Source organism: Benincasa hispida, chromosome 2 (assembly GCF_009727055.1).
Source record: "Benincasa hispida cultivar B227 chromosome 2, ASM972705v1, whole genome shotgun sequence".
Classification (NCBI taxonomy): domain Eukaryota; kingdom Viridiplantae; phylum Streptophyta; class Magnoliopsida; order Cucurbitales; family Cucurbitaceae; genus Benincasa; species Benincasa hispida.
In genome coordinates, this window is record NC_052350.1 from 52277574 (window position 1) to 52285590 (window position 8017).

At 28.8% G+C, this 8017-nt stretch overlaps 1 pseudogene; it reads left to right on the forward strand.

Annotated features, from left to right (window-relative positions):
• Window positions 1–200: 200 nt before the first annotated feature.
• Window positions 201–6266, forward strand: LOC120070865 (annotated as a pseudogene).
• Window positions 6267–8017: the final 1751 nt, after the last annotated feature.

Sequence of the window (8017 nt, forward strand, 5' to 3'; positions counted from 1 at the left end):
ACAATATCCATATATTTTTACATGTATTAGTAGCAACAGCTGTGAGAAGCTGCCCGTTTCTTTCCTTTTTTTTGCTTTTGTAGTCAAGGCTCAAACAAAAAGGGTGTCTAGAGAGAGAGAGAGAGAGAAAACTTTATTTAATTTAATTTATTATTAATTATTTATTTATTTATTTTATTTGTTTCTTCTTACTTTCTATCTTTTCTGTCTCACAATTGATTTTTTTTTTTTTTTTTTGGGGAAAAATTTTGAACATAGAGGATAAAGGGTCGGTGGATTTGTATGTTGAATTAACAGCAAAACCCTCCCTTTTTCCTTTTCCCCTTCTTCTTCTTCTTCTTATTAAAGAAATTTTTGGCCTTTTTTTCTTCTTCTTCTTCTTTTCTTCTTCTTCATCATCATCTTTCTCTTTTTGAAAAAACAAAAAAACGGTGCTGTTTATCCCGATTGCGGCGGGTCTATAGAAGTTCATATATTCATACATCATAATATATTTATATATATTGATTTAAACTTGGAGAGAGATTGAACGATGGTGGTTTGGATGTCATTCTATGAAAGGATATGAAGTGGAAACGACAAGTGGGTTGAGATCATGAGAAATAATACTAAAATTATTGGGTTCAATCGTCGGCGGTGGCGGTGGCGGTGGCGGTGGGTGGCGCTCGGATTCTTTATTAGATGCAAAGCTTGAACAGCATCAGATGTGGATCTAAACACTGCCCTGGTTGTGGACATAAGCTTGAAGGAAGGCCGGTACTGATTTTTTTTTTTTTTTTTTTTTTGAAATTTATTGTAAAGGGCTTTAATTTCTGTCTAATTTCAAAAGGGTATTTTCTTTTATTTATTTATTATTTTTTGGGGTTGATTATATAATTGTTGTTGTTGTAGGATTGGGTAGGTTTACCAGCAGGAGTGAAATTTGATCCAACAGATCAAGAATTGATAGAACATCTAGAAGCTAAAGTTAAATCAAAAGATATGAAATCTCACCCTTTGATTGATGAATTCATTCCCACAATTGAAGGAGAAGATGGAATTTGTTATACCCATCCTGAAAAACTTCCTGGTAATTTTATTTTTATTTACTTAATTTTCCATTTTTTTTAAAAAAATTGATAGGTTCCATAATTCAATGTAGTTAGGTTTTCAGGTATAAAAGACAGTTTCTTGTTACACCTAAGTCAACCTAACTTTGATTTTTTTTTTTCCCTTTTAAGTTTTAACAAAACCCCATTTCCTTTTATTATCAACTGTCTGTAAAACTATCAGTCACATTGTGAATAACTTGAATATATGTGTAGGAGTTACTCGAGATGGATTGAGTAGACATTTTTTCCATAGGCCATCGAAGGCGTATACAACGGGGACGAGAAAGCGGAGAAAAATACAAACGGAGTGTGATTTACAAGGGGGGGAAACGCGGTGGCACAAGACGGGAAAGACGAGGCCGGTGATGGCGAACGGGAAGCAAAAAGGGTGCAAGAAAATATTGGTTCTTTACACAAATTTTGGGAAGAATAGGAAACCAGAAAAGACTAATTGGGTGATGCATCAATATCATTTAGGTCAGCATGAAGAAGAGAAAGAAGGGGAACTAGTGGTTTCTAAGATATTTTATCAAACACAACCACGGCAGTGCAATTGGTCGGAGAGAAGCCTTGCCGCCACCGAGGGAAGTTTTGAGGTTGCTAATTTGAGTCGACGGGAGACGACTGCCACAACCGGGAGTTGTTCTTCTATGAGTCAGGTCGACGACATGTCTCCGGCCGCCACGGCGGGCGTTGGATGTTCAATTTCTAGCTTTAGTTCGTTGGATATTCAACAACACCTCAAATCTGACCATTTTGGGTTTGTCCCATTTAGAACAACCTTTGATGAGGTTATTTATTTTTACATTACCACAAGTCAACCCCTTTTTTCAAATTTATCACCCAAGAATATGTACTTAATGTTTCATGTTACACTTTTAAATGATTTTGAATTTACTCTAAGTTGTTTTTCACTTAAATGCATGCTAGCAAATTAATTAGAACTTTTTGTTCAATGAAAATATAAACAACACGCAAATGACAATAGAGAGTAAAACATATATTTAACTATTTGAGAAATTCTATATTGTTGCAGGTGGGGATGGAGGAGGGTTCAACAGAAAGAAAGATAGGTTTGAAGGATGGAAGAGGCGGCGGTGGCGAGTTTGAGTTGCGAGACCACCGCCATCAAAGAGTAGCAGCTCTAGATCATCATCATCATCAGCTCGTGGTGGCCCATGATGACCATCATCATCATCATCATTCTATAGTTAACCATCATCTACCAACCACAGCCTTCCACATCACCAATCCGACTCATCAAATCTCTACCATCATCTCTCCTCCTCCTCTTCTTCTCCTCGATCACGACTCGTATCAACATCATCAACATCACTCTCCTATCATCCTCCAAAATCAACCCTTTCATCAGGTACCTTCTACATTGAACTTATTTTGAAATCGGTTAATTAAAATTACTCTAAAATATATCTTTAATCATTGTTTGATTTACATATTTATTTTAAATATGATAAAAGTGATTAAAGAAATAGAATATTTTGCATGTGGGTGATTGTGTTTGGTGGGTTTTGTCTACATTTCTCGAGAAAGATTGAATTTTGGAAGGTATTCAGTTATATGCAAAAGGGAGGATAAAATGTCATAAATGAAGTTGTTGTTGAAACTAACCTTTGAAAGTTGGTTCATTTGAATAGCTTTTCCATTAACGTAGAAAAGATTAAAAGAATAATATATACAACACTAAAGATAAAGGAGGGGAATTTCTCTATGTAGTCAACTTCATCTTTTAAAAGGAGATTTGAACCTTACTATATAATGTTAAAATCAATTAATTAACTATTGGAAAAAATACTTCTTTGGTCTCTAAGTTTTGGATCTAGTTTTCATTTGATCTTCGTATTTCTTAATGCTACACATCTAGTTCTTAAATTTTGAGATCAGTTTCAATTTGGTCGTTAGGTTTCAAAATATTACAATTTTACCCTTGAGATTTGAGTTTTGTTTCAACTTAGTCCCTAAACTTCAAGATTTATACTTTAATTCTTGATTTTTCACATATTCATTTTTCGTCTTTAGTATTATGTATGCTAATTATTTAAAATAATTTAACTCAATTAAGTTTCATTATTTTTTATCACTCTTAAAATTTAATTTAAATTTTTTTACTTTATAATTATTTTTAATTAAATAATAAATATTGAAGTCAATAATTGAAAGTGAGTATTTAATGAAAAATCAAGCGGACCAAATTGAAACAAAACCAAAATCTTAAGGGTAAAATTTGTAATATTTTAAAACTTAGAAACTAAATTGAAACTTAAGGATTGAATATATAACATTTCGAAACATAGATACTAAATACAAACTAAACTAGAAATCTAAAAAACGATGATATATAATATATATTTTATAAACTTTATAGGAGGTTTGAGTGAGAGTTGAGGAAAATAGGGGAAAATAATGAAATAAAAGAAGTTTGGTTGGGTAGAAAGGCAGCAAAATACATGGAAGTGTCTTGTCAAAATTAATTAATATATAATTAGCGTGTGTTAATTAAAATAAAATAAAAAATAATGATTAAGGAAATGATTGTTGTCTGTATTAATTGGGGAGCAGCAAGAAGAAGGTGAAAGTGAGCATCATAAAATGGAAGGAAGGTCGGCATCAGGCTTAGAAGAACTCATTATGGGCTGCACTTCTTCCATCAAACACCAACCTGTGAGTCTCTCTCTCTATATACATCATTATTACTACTATTATTATTATATACAAATTTAGGTTAAAATATCATTTTCGTCCTTTCATCTAGTCCTTATACTTTCATTTAAAAAAAACTTAGGTACATTCCGAGCTGCACCTATTTTATCTTAAGTATTCCTATTCGTCCTTTCATTTTAGTTCTTCATCTCTTAGTAAATCTTAAATTTTAGTTCTTCTTCTCTTAGTAAATCTTAAATTTTAGTCACTTAAAGTCATTTTAGGATAAATAATAATAATAACAAGTTTAAAATACTATTTCGGTCTATGTACTTTGAAATTTGTTCAATTTTAGTTTATATGTTTTCAAATGTTCAATTTTAGTTCCTTTACTCTTAAGAAACCTTAAATTTAGTCACTACTACTACTAGTTTATTGTTGATTCTTTTGAAAAGATAAAAATGATTATTTATTAGTTTTTTCATGCTAAGTTTTGAAAACATATTTCACATATTAGATTTTCTTATATGAAAAGTATTATTATTATTATATAGCTCATTTCGATAAAAGTTAACTAAGGAAATAAATTTAAGATTTATTAAGAATATGAGGATTAAAATTGGATATTTATAAATATATATATTGAAATTGAACAAATCTCAAAATACAAGGACCAATATGGTTTTTAACCTAATAATTTCATGAAAAAAAAACAAAGTCATTATATGAATATATCTTCAAAGCCATTTTTGAATAACAAAAATCAACTATAAACTATCTAATATAAGAGTTATTAAATGTATAAGAAGTAAAATGAAATAAAAGTCATCTAAGCATGGACTAAAATGGTATTTTAAATACATGACAATATAATTATTGGATCTTTGTTTTTTCTTTTCTTTTTTAATTACTTTTTGACCCTGAATTCCATGAACCCCACATGCTTTTTCTTTTTATTTAATTATCTATTTATCATGCAAAAACCTAGAAAGAAAGGGCGTTTCAAAAGAACCGAAAGGAAATAAAGGGAAAAAAAGAAAGAAATGGGAGTACTTAACTTCTCTTCGTAGTTTTTTTTTTGTTGGCTTCTTTCTAAATTACATATTTGATTAGGGTTTAACTTAGTTTTGGTTAGTTCTTCGATTGTCTTTCTATGATTTTATAAGTTTTGTTTTTGTATATGTATCTAGTTTAGTAGAATTTCAAAAATCATTTTTATTAGGTTAAAATATCATTTTGATCCCTATACTTTGAAGTTTGTTCAATTTTAGTCCATGTAATTTTAGTAAATCATCAATTCAGTACCTCAAAATTCATTTTTACTAAAATTGATTAAATAATAATGATAATTTTCATGTAAAGTAATACAACATGTGAATATATTCTCAAAATTTACAATGAAAATGTTAATACAACAAAAAAATGCTAATACAACCAAAAAAAATTAAAAAAAAAATCAACAATAAACTAGTAGTAGAAGGGGAACCAAATTAAAATGAGACAATTAAAAGTATATGGATTAAAATTAAACAAACTTCAAAGTCTAGGAGCATCAGGACAAGATTTAGGTACCACTTATTTTTTTTATCGATATCTTTAATTGGTAGTGTTGTTCATCCACCTTTGTATTTGGAGTATGCTTTGATGCTTGAGAAATAAAGTAATTTGTTAAAAAAAAGGGGGGACAAAATTGTATTTTTACTTTTTATTATGACTAACATGACATGTTTTCTCTTCACTTCGTTATACGTTTTTTTTCTTTGATTAATTGTGTTAGTAAAACAATAATACTAGGAGATCTATTTTAAGGTGAATAAAAAAATAGAAACAAAAATGAGAGAGTTTTCGATTAAAATTGGTTATTGAAATTATTTTATAAAAAACTAAACCTATAATTAAATGTATTTTCGGTGTAACATTGATTTATTTATTTATTTTTGATGAAGGGTATGTTTTTGGAGCAGGAATCATCCATGTCAAGTGGGCGAGAGACAGATCAATGGATGAAGTATTCATCTTTTTGGCCCGACCCGGACAACCCGAATCTCCATGGTCACAGATAATCGATCGAAAAACCCGACACAAAAATCGTCATATATCTCTCATCATTGGTACTTCAAAAATTTCAAATTTGTTGAATTGAAACCCACGTCAAAGTTCATACATACATATATATATATAGATATTTCTTCTCGTGGGTTCTCCAAAAGAAATCAAACTGATAAACCACGGATAAACCTATTTCCCTTCTCGGATCCTAACCGAACCGATATACATATTGATCCTTTCACCCTTTGGTAAAGAGAGAGATTAAAAGAAATTGAGAGATGAAAGGAAATGAAATAAGAGAGAGGAAGAAAAGAAGAGGGAAAAAAAAAAAGGAAAAACATGGATATAAATATTTATATTTATATATACACACACATACATATATGAATAGCTGCATGAAATTTGTCACCCTTATGATGATTACACAAAACATCTTTATTGCTATTCATTCTCTTTATTGGATTATTATTTATTTTATTCAAAAGAACAAAAAAGAGGATATTTGTATACTTGGTCATTCTCTAGAGAGTTGAAAGTTGCAAATTTGCATAAACACATTTTTTCATTTTGTTGGTTCATTTTCATGCAGCTTCCTACTTTTTCGCCCCTTCATCAATGCATAAAATAATGTGTCTTAAGACTTTATGTCTCCTTTTATTTTTTTTTTTTTTTTTACTTTTCCTAGAGATTTATTGGTTATTTTTACTATTATATTGTAATTGTATTTAAGAGATAAATAACGGGGTCGAAGATTCAAACTTCTGACTTTTTGGTTGAAAGTTTAGGCTTATTTTTATATTAGCATATGGAGATTGATATTATTCCAAATTATACATTATTTTTTTTAGAGAAACAAAGACTCCACCCTCCAACTCAAAACTAGTTTACAGTGAGAGGAGTGATTCAAGTATGTCATAAAGATTGGATTCTCGATGTATCTCTTCAAGATGGTTTTTTAGTTCACCATTCTTGGGTCGATTCTTTTTTCTTTCTTTTTTTTTTCTTTTTTAAATGAAATTTGATATACCATATTAGAGAAATATGGATTTCCAATAACTTGAACCCAATTGACAAGTGGTGGAATAACTCATCTGTATCTTATAAATATAGTGAAGTCTTTTTATCTTTCCAACGTGAGATTCTCGATATAATTTGAACAGATTTGAGCTTTGAATGTTATATTCTTTAAAATGAGATCTTTTGGATAATGGTAGTATAGGGATGTGTTAAAAGATGAGAATTCAAACATCCGACTTATATGTTAATGATCTTATTGGAGTCTTTAATTGTTTACATTACCAAAATGATCTAGAATATTTTGTTTAACATAACTAAATTTTAAAAGATAAAAAAATATATAGCTTATAAAATTTTATTTATGTTCTTGAAATTTGGAACACACAATCGATGTTAATTTTGATATATATAAAAGAATAATAATTTGAGAAATTTCACAAAAAAATATAAATTTAATATGTATATATTCTAAAAAAATATTACAACTTTTTTTTTTATATAACTATGTTTTCCAAATATTGCATAATATTATATGTTTTATAATTCTACTTGAATTGAAGTTCAGCTGATTATACAATTATTGTAAAAATTTAAATTTTCTACACATATATAATGCCTAGAGAAATTATCCATAAATAAGTCAAAAATTTTGAAATTAAACAAAATTAGGAAAAAAAGTGTTGTCAAATGGGTCTTTATTAATAAAGTCTTAAGTTTCTTGTGTTCATAAATAATCTTAAAATCATGATTGAATTTCAAAAACAGAAAAGAGAAGTTTTCTAAATTACCTTTTTTTTTTCTTTTTAAAGTTTGACTCAGATTAAGAAAACATTTTTCAAAAGTAAATAGGTATTTAATTAGGTGGCCCAAAAGAAAAAGGATAAGGGTAAAGATTATATTCTAATTAAGAAACCCCTTAATGAGAAAAATGTAAAATTTGTAATGGAGAACAAAGTGAAACAAGCTAGGAGTAAGAGAATAATATTAGCATCCTTTTTCCTTGTTATAGCTTAATTTTTGTCTCCAATATTTCATATCTTTCCTTTGAAAATTAAAGCTAAAAAGATAGACAAAAAATCTTTCTTTTTTTAGAAACAAGAGAACTAATTCCCTAAAATCCTTTTTTACTTCAATTTCCCCTATTTTAATTGTTAATATGGCCAAGTTTAGTTTTTTTTTTTCTTTTTAAGAATAAAAAGAAA